This window comes from Macaca thibetana, chromosome 2, assembly GCF_024542745.1.
Source record: "Macaca thibetana thibetana isolate TM-01 chromosome 2, ASM2454274v1, whole genome shotgun sequence".
Classification (NCBI taxonomy): domain Eukaryota; kingdom Metazoa; phylum Chordata; class Mammalia; order Primates; family Cercopithecidae; genus Macaca; species Macaca thibetana.
Window position 1 is genome coordinate 114591655 of NC_065579.1, and position 12376 is coordinate 114604030.

At 37.4% G+C, this 12376-nt stretch overlaps 1 protein-coding gene and 1 long non-coding RNA gene across 7 annotated transcripts in view; one reads left to right on the top strand and one right to left on the bottom strand.

Moving 5' to 3' along the window:
- FHIT (fragile histidine triad diadenosine triphosphatase) overlaps positions 1-12376 on the bottom strand; it is a 1489770-nt gene that overhangs the window by 449623 nt on the left and 1027771 nt on the right. The window lies entirely within an intron of this gene.
- LOC126948852 (uncharacterized) lies at positions 2832-3732 on the top strand. Its single transcript, XR_007723547.1, has 3 exons — positions 2832-2921; positions 3112-3209; positions 3681-3732. It is a non-coding gene; the product is annotated as an uncharacterized LOC126948852 (long non-coding RNA).

Genomic DNA, 12376 nt, shown 5'->3' on the forward strand with positions numbered 1-12376 from the left:
GGGCAAAAAGCTGTATGGATCATGTGCTGGGGACCACAGGTAAGTACATACAGCCATGCAGAGACCCATGCATATAAACTCCATCCATCATGCATATTACTGCACCCCAAATAGATAGATCCATATATACATAGAGAGATACAAGAACTGCTTTTCAAGTCAGTGTTCCCCACAGTGTGGTACATATTCCGTTTACTAATTCAAACTTGAAAATTCGAAAAGCAGCATATTTGTTTAACATGCATTTAAAAATATATAACCATCATGTCAGTCATGATTTCATAAATGCCACAGCTTGGAACTATTCTGCCCATAGTAGTCCCTAGCCACATGTGGCTTTGTCCATGTAAAATGTGACTAGTCCAAACTGAGATGTGCTATAAGTGTAAAATACACACAAGATTTCATAGTATTAAAAAAAAAATCTCATTTAAAATTTCTTATTGATTGCATGTTGAAATAATAGGATATAGTGGGTTAAATAAAATATATAATTAATTTCACCTGCTTCTTTAATATGACAACTAGAAAATCTCACATGTGCCTTGCATTATATTTCTTTTAACAGTACTGGATTAAAACAATGCCAAAGTAGTTGTGAAGTGAAAACAAAATGAGTTGAGCTAAAGTAAATATTAGCAAAGTTAGCATAAAGATATTACAAATATCTTGAAATCTGAAAGCTAATAACTGATGTTGGTAACACTATACAACATCCCTGGAAAATGGAATCCAGCTTTTGAATATTTTCTGGAAAGGGTATCTTACTACTTCTGAGGTTGTTCAATGTAGTGGTAGTGGGGGCCAAATGAAAAACATTTCTTCTTTGTATTGACTGGATATCTGAAAAACCTTTGTACATTTCTCTCCATTGGCCTTAGTTCATAAAGCACAGCACAAACCTACCCACTACTATCCATAACTAGCTGATTCTGGCCTTTTGAACCTTTAGTTTCAAGGCTCCCATGAAACTAACACAGCAGCTTTGTAACTTCACAAACTTGAAAGACCACATTGTTGGAGGAAGATTCTTACTGCAGGCCCTGGCATTCCCCATTGATGAGCTGAAATCAGTTATTATGAGGTTCTGTATACACCTTCTGATGATGGATAAAACAAATGGATATGCCTCACAGGCACAGCAGGAATTAAAAATACATTAGTTCAACGCAACTTCAGATCTGGGATTGAGGAACGTTTGGATGACTTTTTTTCCTTTTCAAATAAAGTTTAGATGAGGCAGGAATTCACTATAGAGTAGAGTTCTGAGACTCTCCAGGTCCAGTTCAGTACTTGGAGAGAAATCAAATACATCTTATCTTAGGTATGGCACTAACTTTCATCAAAAAATTATCATATGCTCAGTCACAAATGGTTATTGTAAAATCTTTATTAACCTAAGTGCATATAAAAATTGTGAATTCCTAATACAAAGCAGTATTTGACTTTTAAATTTCATTTTAAGCTTGGCCCGTTCACTTGGAATGTGATTACAGAGTAAATTAAAAAGTAATCACATGTGAATTACATTTCCTCATGAATGTAATGACTTCAGGAGGCTGATTAATGTTAAGCAGTGCCTGTCCTACTGCATGCATACCTTCCCAGGTGAGATATGCAAGATAGCTGTCGTGAGTTGATTTAATTTTCTTTTACTGGTATTCCAGGGAGACTGCCTGAACACATAATGGGCTCAGCACGTTCATTAGGACTGAGGATGTTCTTCCCTTTGGACTGTTCAAGTCCCACCTGCAAAATACCATCACTGTCAACTTACGGTTATGAGAAAAGCCCAAGGGAGGCGGTGCAGCTCTGGTACCATTTTCTACCTAGCCAAGTTTCGATTTCTCAATCTCTCTTTATATCTTTTTGGCAAATTCTTCATATTTGAATGGAATAATTCCAGAGAATCACTGAAAAATGCATTTGCACCAGTGTAAAGGTAACGAATTGTCTCACAAGGAATGAAGGCTTATTAATAATCTACAACAGTACTACTGCAGAGAACAAAATTTAAACTATAAATTTAAACTATGTGGAGCACAGGATCATTAACATATTTCCTCTCAGGTAATGGGGAATGTAGTAGTCTAAAATATTTACTCCTTTCTATATAGTCAGGTGAAGGTATTGCTTTCTAAAGGAGTTGTCAGAGGAATCATGCTATTGTTAGAAGTGGAAAAGGCCTGCTGCTTCATTATTTCTGTGCAAAAGAAGAGCAAATACAGTGGATTTAGTAGCAAGCCAAGTAAAGTCAGGTACTAAAAATTACCTTGGGTCAAGAGTTGGTCTTTATTCCTGTGATTCCCCATTCCACTGGGTGGAACAATGAACCAGTAGAGGAGCCTGAGAACATGTTACATCATAATCTAGAACATATAGACAGCTGATGTCATGAAACTGTCATACTATATGTGATGCTCTCTGACATCACCTATTCTATAAAATTTCTTTTGTTTTTCTTTCTTAAGTTTGGTGAGACATACCAAATTGAATTCAAAATCCATCAATGACTCATGACCATCAGTTAGAAACATTCCGGACCGGGAACCTTTGGAATCACAGGAGTTGAGAGCCTGCCAGCTTACTTCATTGTCATCTAATTGTGGGCCCTCAAACGGCAATGTTCCAAATGTCATCTCTTCCCAGCTTTGTGGGGGGAGGGGTGGGAAAATGAAGAGGGGTAATAGGGAGAGCATTAATGTCAGGAGAATAAGACAGAAAGGGCCGACAATTCTGTAGTTTCTTCTAAGACTGGCTTCAGGATTCCTTTGAGTTTAATATTTCTGTTACATTTTTATTCTGAGATATGTAAATTTCCAGAACATTCAGGGTCAATTATAAGACTATTAGAAAGATTTTTATTTAAACATAAACTCAAAATCATTCAAGGATAAAGAAGAAATCTACGAGAACTCTGAGTAGGTAACCTACAATTCTTCCGTATTAAGAAGCGAGTAGAGAAAATTACTCTTGTGTTTCTAACTGGGGGTGTCAAACATAGGCGACTAAAAATGTGAAATATACCAATGTACAATATAACTCCATTGCTTTAATTGAGATGGCGGATACTAATATTCTTTTGCTGTACCTTATCTAAACATTTTTAAGGCCTTTACTAACCCACTGTGTGATATTCAGAAGAGGGTGATCAAGAAAGTGAGTGACCTAGAGAACACATCACAGGATAACCAATAAACATAGACAAGGTAAGACTTGGGCACTAGGGTTGGGATTAGGAACACAGTGTCTCCATCCAGAGGACACTACTGGGTCCAGGCTATCAAGGAGACACATTGGATTGTGGTGTTCCCTGAGGTGCTAATGAGAGTTCTGTTACCAACAGGACTGGGATAATCAATTCCCCTTCTCTGCATCCCCTTTCCACTATTTTAGGGCCTGATGTTTGACAGTCACCTAATGAGCTAAATGAATTCTACAAATTCTGCTCTACCATGTTGGATTTGCTCTTGTGGATAATACTCAGCAGACCACTACAATTTCTAGCATGTCAAAAATCTACTTTTGATCTCCCTCTTCTCTAGGACATGTCCCTGGCATTTTCCTACACAGGAACAAAATCACTTTTAGAAAATGTAATTTTGTATAAAATGGGAAAAATAAATTATATCATTAAAATATGAAAAGGATCCTCTTCTAACGAGATCTGTCCTCCACAGGGCATCCATGCTTTGAACTTTAGGAACAGCATTAAACTGAAGCACCAGTGTCTTTCTTCTGGAATCAGAATTCTTTTGTTGCCTTTTTTGGGGGGTGGGTGGGAAAGGCTGTCATTGAACTTATAATTAGGTTTCAAAAATGTGACCAAAGGCAATAATAGAATGACTTATTTTAATGTTACACTGCTCTTAATGGCATTTGCTTAAAAATGGGCCAGCCTTTGAAACACCCTGACACCACACACTGGCATCTACAATGTTGAGGCTACTGATTCAGTTTCATTTCCCAAGATGCCTTTCTTTACTCCTTTGTCCAACCACCCATTCTTCTATCCATTCATCCATTCAACAAACACCAACATTTATGGCCAGGCCTTAAGGACAGACAAGCGGCAAGAATAAAATGCTCCCTGCCTCCAACAGAACTTATTAAAGTTCGACTGAGAAGACAACCACTTACCCAACTTAAAATAGAACAATGTGGGTGGACAATACTCAGTCCAGTTTAAAGAGACCATAATACCTAAGTTTTGGTCATTACTCTTCCCTCTAGCCTGGGCTTTACGTTTGGTTTAGCCATTTAACCACCATTATGTCTAACAGCATGCATGTTCCACTGCTGATTTTACCAACAGAGGCCAGTCTCACGGTAGGAAACATGGCTCCCAATGGTACCTTATAAACCAACATGATCATCTATGCTAGATTTCAATCATCATTCTAAATTCTATATTGTGGGTTTGTATTTCTCAGTGCCAATACAAACCACAATAATATCTATTTTTTAAGAGATGGGCTCTCACTATATTGCCCAGGCTGGCCTTGAACTCCTGGGCTCAAGTGATCCTCCCACTTCAGCCTCCCAAGTAGAATATCTTAAAGTCCAGGGCCACACAGAGGAAGAAAGATGCTACACTGGGTAGATAACCAGAAGAAAAAAATCATTTAACAACAACCCCACCCCACAAAAAACCCTTTCTCTCTGCAAAATGGAAGAGCCATCTAGAAAGAAACAGAATCATTCATACATATTTATTTTAAACCCAATAATTGGCCACCTATTGCAGTACTGAAGTTCATGGCCTACATGGGATTTATTATACTGATTAGTCCACTTCTGTGTATATTTAACCTATCTCATAACTTTTTTTAAACAGTCGATACTAATAAATAGCTAAGTTAATCTAAAATATATTGAATCTAAGACTACCCAAATTTTCCTCAAACACCCTAACTAGACCCCAGTTAAACTTCTTTTGGAGTTTCAGGGAGAAAAACAAAAAATAGAATGCTTTAGAAATCCTTGACTGAATTTTGTTACATTAGCTCGGTAGAAGCATTACAGCCACCAAAACCACTCTTACCAGTCAGTTCTCCATAGCAAGAGATGGCTGCCTGTCCCAGGAATGGCCACTCATGTCTTCTTAGGATACTTCAGGAACAAAGAGGAGAAAAATAATCTTGGAAATTCTGTAGACTGTTATGACTTTTTAACCCATTCATTCAATCCATAAAAATGAACAAAGTGCTATAATGTTACAGTGGAAAGAGCATCTTTTCAGAGGAAAATAGCTGGAGTTTTAGTCAAGACTTTGTCACTAATTATCATTGTGCCTTTAAAGCTTATCACTTCACTTTTCTGGACCACATTTACTTACAACAAACATGAGGAGGTTGGACCAATGACCGAGTAGCGCTTGTTTCTGATTCTCACAGTCTGAAGTCAATGGATGTTTCCTTCAGGGGCAAAGCAATGCTTCCTCCACTTTTTCTGACTCCTTTCAAGTTCTCCTAGAGAACCCCTAAGATGATTCATAAAGAGAAAGGAGGTGCTGCTGCCCAAGCACACATACTTTGTCACGGTGTGTGGTCAGCCACTAGTTGGCATTAATTTACTTGTTCACAGTTGTACATGAGACATTACTGGTAGAGAAGTTATGGTTGCCTGACTGTGGATGTGTAATTAATTCTGGAAAAGGATGCTATAAAATTACAACCCAAACAATCTCGGCAGGTGTCACTGTAGTCAGGAGAACATATCTTCACAAACACTCATTATTTATTTATCCTTAAGTAAGAGAAGGTCCCTACCAGCCAGCCTAAAAGTGCTGAGCTCTGTTTCCCATCATAAGGCCAAGAATTAGCAACTTTGTAAGATCAAAAGGGGGTTTTATGTATGCTCTGTCTTCATGCAGGTCTAAGTGGAGCCATGACAACTTGAGGCACCTTTGTAGATTTTTTTCAAGGTTATATGCAGAATGGCACTCCGTAGCATCAGTCAGAAAGCTACTCCCATGCCCCACTTTGTCTATGACCTCAGTTTTATCTACTTATATTTATGATTGTAGAGCTTAGGATTTCAGTGATAGAATAATTTGTTTGACACACTACAGTTAAAAAAAAATAACTCCAATAGAAGTACACAGACACACACACACACAGAGCTGTAAAACTGATAAAATATGAATAAACTCTGTGGATTGTACCAATGTTAATTTTCCAATTCTTACATGAGGCTATAGTTACTATAGTTAAGCAAGATGCTAACTATAGAGAGTTTTCATGAAGTGTGCGTGGGTCTTTTCTTTGCATTTGTGCAACTCCTGTGAATGTTGAATTATTTCAAAACACAAAGTTAAAAAAATGACAACCACCAAATAATTAAGAAACCTACACCTTTAAAGGCAAGATTTAAAAAGTAACTGGAAAAGTTCAGGAAATTGTGTGATGACATGGTTCATCATCAGTGAATACCTCTCCTTCAAAAAATATTTGTGTGATAATAAATATCCCTCAACAAAGGCATATAAGTCACCAATATTCACTCCCAGGAAATAAGGACTGTCTCTTTCAAAAAATATTTAGAGGACCTGAGATGACCCTTTTCCCCCAGGTTACACCAAGAGTTTTCATCACTGAAAACTCCTTTTTGCAATTCATAGTTTTGACAAATAAGATTTTAGTGATGTGTCTGTGTCTGCAGATGCACCGCTCTGTGCAGCTATATAATAACTATTACCTGGTCAACCTATGTCAGCCCATTTGAACTGATCTTTAAGGAACACAAAAACATATGTGTACACACTGGTATGAACATCAAATCATTCTTAAAATATTTGATTTAGAAAAAAATACAAGAGAGATGATAGTTAATATCCACAAAAGGTAACACAATCTCACAAATAGACAAGAAGGGGACAAAGAAAAACTAAAAGAAAAAAATGGGGGCAAAGACAGGCACAGGAAGACAAACTTCGCATGTTCTCACTCATTAGTGGGAGCTAAAAATCAGAACAATTGAACTCGTGAAGACAGAGAGTAGAAGGATGGTTAACAGAGGCTGGGAAGCATCGTGGGGAGGTGGGTGAATAGTTAGTGAGTACAAAAAATAGAAAGAATGAAGAATAACAGCTAGTGTTTGATAGCACAAGGTAATTGTAGTAAATAATTTAATTGTACATTTTAAAATAAAAGAGTATAATTGGATTGTTTCTAACACAAAGGAAAATTGCTTAGGGGGATGGATACTCCATTTACCTTGGTGAGCTTATTACTCATTGCATGCCTGTATCAAAATAGCTCATGTACTCCATTAATATGTACACCTACTATGTATACTTAAAAATTAGAAATTAAAAAATGGGCAAACATATGAAGAGGTATTTTATTTATTTTATTAGAGACAAGGTCTCAGTTTGTCACCCAGGCTGGAGTTCTGTAGCATGATCTCAGCTCACCACAGCCTCCACCTCCAAGACTCAAGCTATCCTCCCACTTTAACCTTCCGAGTAGCTGGGATTACAAGCACATATCACCATGCCCGATATATATATATATATATATACACATTTTTTTTTTTAGTAGGGATGGGGTTTCACCATGTTGCCCAGACTGATCTCAAACTCCTGGGCTCAAGCAATCTGCATGACTCGGCCTCCCAAAGTGCTGGGATTACAGGGGTGAGCCACCCTGCCCGGCCTGAAAAGGTATTTTTAAGGTGGAACAATATAAAGAGTCAATAAAAATGAAAAGATGCTCAAATTTAATAGAAGACAGAAAATGTTAAATAGAGAAAACAATGAGATGTCATTTAGACCTAATGCACTAATACAAATGAAAATAAGGGGAAACACTTAGTCTGTATTTAGATAAATGGATATTGATACATGGCAGATTAAAATATTACTTTTAAGGCTTTATGAAATGTAATCTAGCAATATCTATAAAGATTTAAAAAGTACATTTTCTTAAATCTAGTACTTTCATACCTGACAATCTAACCCATTAAAAGTAGGTTATTAGTGAGACTCCATTTCTACCAAAAAAAAAAAAAAAAATGTAGCCAGGTATGGTGGCATGCACCTGTAGTCTCAGCTACTCAGGAGGCTGAGGTGGGAAAATAGCTTGAGCCTGGGAGGCGGAGGTTAGGGCAAGCCAAGATTGCGCCACTGCTCTCCAGCTTGTGTGACAGTGAGACTCTGTCTCAAAAAAAAAAAAAAAAAAAAAAAATATATATATATATATATATATATATATGAGTTTTTTGTACAGTGATAAGACAAAACAAAACCACACAAAGGCTGGATCCCACCAGTAGAAAATAGTTTTAAAATTATGTTACAGCCACTGGATATAATGAATTAGATTTTTACAGTAGCCTGGAAGGGATTTCCTCAAAGAATTATTGAAAGATATAAGAATGAGTAAGACTCCATTTTTGTAAAACAATGACTGAAAAATCCCTCTAGATATGTATGTATAAATACACATACGCATTAACATATTAGCAGGTTGACAAATACAGAAGTATAATCATAGGTCAGAACGTCCCAAATTCTGCATCCTGGCACAAGTATGAGATAAAAACTTTTATCTAACACTCAGGTGGAAAGATAAAGGCTGTTCATCATCAGAAATGATGAGCCAAAGGATACTGCCACCTAAAAAGCAGTATTTGAGCAAAGGAGCTGGGGAGTTCGAAAGGAAGTTGTTGCCTAAGGAGGATTCTGGGAGCACTCCAGGAAGAGGGAGGATAGAGCATGGTGGATGAGGCGGGTCGCGTGAATGGGAATGGGATAGTACCGAGTGAAAACATGGCAACAAAAGGACCCAAATTTCAGAAATATACATATATACGTGTACATAGATGAATACATATGTGTATTCTTGAATTTCATGGTCATATTTATGCATTTTTTTGTGAAACTGTGTTTTTAAAACTTACTTTATGTCTTAAAAATAACACTTAAGACTGGGCGTGGTGACTCACGCCTGTAATCCCAGCACTCTGGGAGGCTGACGCAGGTGGATCACGAGGCCAAGAGATGGAGACCATCCTGGCTAACACTGTGAAACACTATCTCTACTAAAAATACAAAAACAAACAAACAAACAAACAAAAACAAATATTAGCTGGGCGAGGTGGCAGGCTCCTGTAGTCCCAGCTACTCGGGAGGCTGAGGCAGGAGAATGACATGAACCCGGGAGGCGGAGCTTGCAGTGAGCCGAGATCACGCCACTGCACTCCAGTCTGGGCGACAGAGCGAGACTCCGTCTCAAAACAAAAAACAAAAAACAAAAAAACAAACAAAAAAAACACTTAAAAACGAGCCCAGGTAAATGATCTTCCAGTAATTTCTCCCTTGAATTTCTTGTTCTTGCTGCTGTTAAAATCAAGAGGGCACTGTATTTCTCCCTTTGCTCATCTAAGATCCAGTGCTTATAAGAAAACCATAGTCCAACACATCCTATGTAAGTTATTCTGTATGTCTGAGCTTCAGACGTAAAGGAGCTCTTTCAGACTTCAGAGTTATGAGAGTTTCTGAATAGCCACCTGGCAAATCTGGGTAGATGTTGACTTTCCCAGCAGGCCATGATTTATTGCCAAAAGCACAATTTTTTTCTTTTGTTTTGACTTAGCATGCCAGAAAAACAACACAGGACTATAAGAATTAAACCTAATCCATTATAGCTAAGCTCTCTAAGGCATAAACGCGGTAAGGGCTGCAGCAAAACGAATTTATCAATCATGCAATGCAGGACCGCTTTAAGCTTAATTATTTAAAGAATGCAAAACAGGTGGACAGTTCTACCATTAAATTATCCTGTTTAAAGAAAACGCCAACTCGGTAAGCATTTCGAAGTGGACAGGCTATTTCAATAGAGTACATTGCTGAATGTGCATGTGTGTAATAATAAAAGAGGCTGCCCTTTAAAAATTCCCACACCATGTATTTTTACTAATTTAATTTTGTGTCAACTGTACTTTTTGGTTCGCTCCAGTTGCAATTACTACTCTAGTTTAATTTCACATATATTTGCATTATTTCATTGAAACCCCTTCCTCAGTAAAGAGTAAAAATAGGCCGGGCGTGGTGGCTCACACCTGTAATCCCAGCACTTTGGGAGGCCGAGACGGGCAGATCACGAGGTCAGGAGATCGAGACCATCCTGGCTAACATGGTGAAACCCCGTCTCTACTAAAATACAAAAAAAAAAAAAAAAAAAATTAGCCAGGCGTGGTGGTGGTCGCCTGTAGTCCCAGGTACTTGGGAGGCTGAGGCAGGAGAATGGCGTGAACCCGGGCGGCGGAGCTTGCAGTGAGCCGAGAGCACACCACTGCACGCCAGCCTGGGCAACAGAGTGAGATTCCGTCTCAAAAATAAAAAGAAAAAAGAAAAAAAAAAGGGAGTAAAAATAGATACCTCCCATTAGACCCACCTCAAAAGAATATATGTGTGTGACAACATACACACACAACTAAATGGGATGAAAGTGAGCTTTAGAGATGTGGGATAAAGGAAAAACCATTTGGAAAAAGTCTCAGAACACTTCTAGGAAGACCGTATTTACTTCCTCATCCAGCAAAGTGCTATTTCAAATGTGTTAAATAAGTAGGGAGTGTGTCAGTGTCTGTGTGTGTCTCTGTACCAAGAAGCATCCAGAAAAAAAGAGGGGAAAAAGTCAATATAAAAATTTAGAAATTAGAATATTTACTTTTAGTTAAGAAAATTTCTAGAAAGCTTTATTTTGGTATACAAAATGTAACACAGCCATCTCAACAATCATGTCTAGTCATTCAGCAATCAGCCACCACTGACAACATATACCTATCCTTCCTTTCAATAATGGTCTTCCAACAGACCTCAAAAGGCTTCTATATGGGTCACTTTTCTTACTATATCTATATTTTTTTCCAGCCCTAATCCTATATGTTCTGAATGATATTGAGTTTCTGGTAAACTTTAAAATGTTTTTCTTAGATCCAGCTGCACTGAGTATACAGCAAATTTAGAATCACCACCCCACAGTCCCTCCCTTGACAAATCATACTATTTAATATGGTGATGATGAGAACAACATATGTGACCACCTTTGCTTTTTAAAAAGGCAGAAACCTATAGAATCTGTATGTGAGTTCCACTCATTGTTTCTATAAAATATTACTCTGATATGTTTTAGGGCATTGTCATGAGAATGTGTGAAAAATCTATAGGCTTACAAAACATGAAAACTCAAGATACTGGCTGGTAAGGGCATGGTAGGAGCGATGTATTCTTAGAAGAGAGGCTGCATCATTTCTGCAGACAAATCTGAAATTTTCTGTGTGCAATTTAGAATGTAATCTCTTACTAGATTAAATTTTACAGTTTGGGAAGGTGAGGAGGCTAGTAAGAGCAAACTGCATGAGACAAGAGTATAGATATCCAACAAACACTGAGGCAACCAACCTGAGCCAGTTAGTACTTGACGGCAACGCTTTTATTAGAAACGCTTTACTTACGACCTATTACCAGCGGTTCCTCTACTATTGAGATACATTTAAATCTGTCATTTTAAATGTGTTTACACTTAATCTGTGTACAAGAACTGCTGACAAAGGCAAGCGTGACATGTCATACTGATGACGTGTTAAGCAGAGGAAGTTTCCACTGCCACAGGCAACACTTTAACCTTATGAAACATTTTAATCACATTTTTATTGAAGAAGATTATTAAAAGATGCAGACTTTCAGAACTTGAAATTTTCTTGATCCTTCGCCAAATCAGAGGTAGGCAAAGTGTGCTCTGAAATCACCTCCCCACAAATTGTAAATTCATTTTCTGAAATGAGATATTGACATTTAAGTATCATATAAAAGTCAAACTTTTCTAGGATGGCTGAGAAGTTGAAAATCCTAAATGCCCACATTATGAGAAAAGAAGTTAAGGCAAAGGCCAATATGGTGAGTAATTTTAACATTATACTTAGCATTTAGCCCCTTTTCTGCATTAGTCCCATGTTAAGAACCAATTCATTCTTTTATATCCAACATATGTATTTTCAATATTTGCTAAGAAATAATCCTCTTTTCAAAACATTGGTTATTATTTTTTACAAAACTTGGTTTCTCAACAGTATAATTCTGTGTTTGCAGACTGTAAAAGTATAGCTCTGAGAATATGAAAGAATATAATCACTAGGACAGGCAATTGATTTCTGTGTGGGCAAAAATTTTAGACCTTTTTTTTTAGGTGAATGACATCAGACAGCCATTTAGCGCTAAGTTTCCATGACTACCTGTAAAATTGAGATATCATTCATTCATTCATTCATTTGATAAATATCAAAAAAACATCCACAATATTTCAGGTACAGAGCTACGTGGCATTGGGGTGACAGAGAACACATTGGTTTTGCCTTTAAGGACATTTAT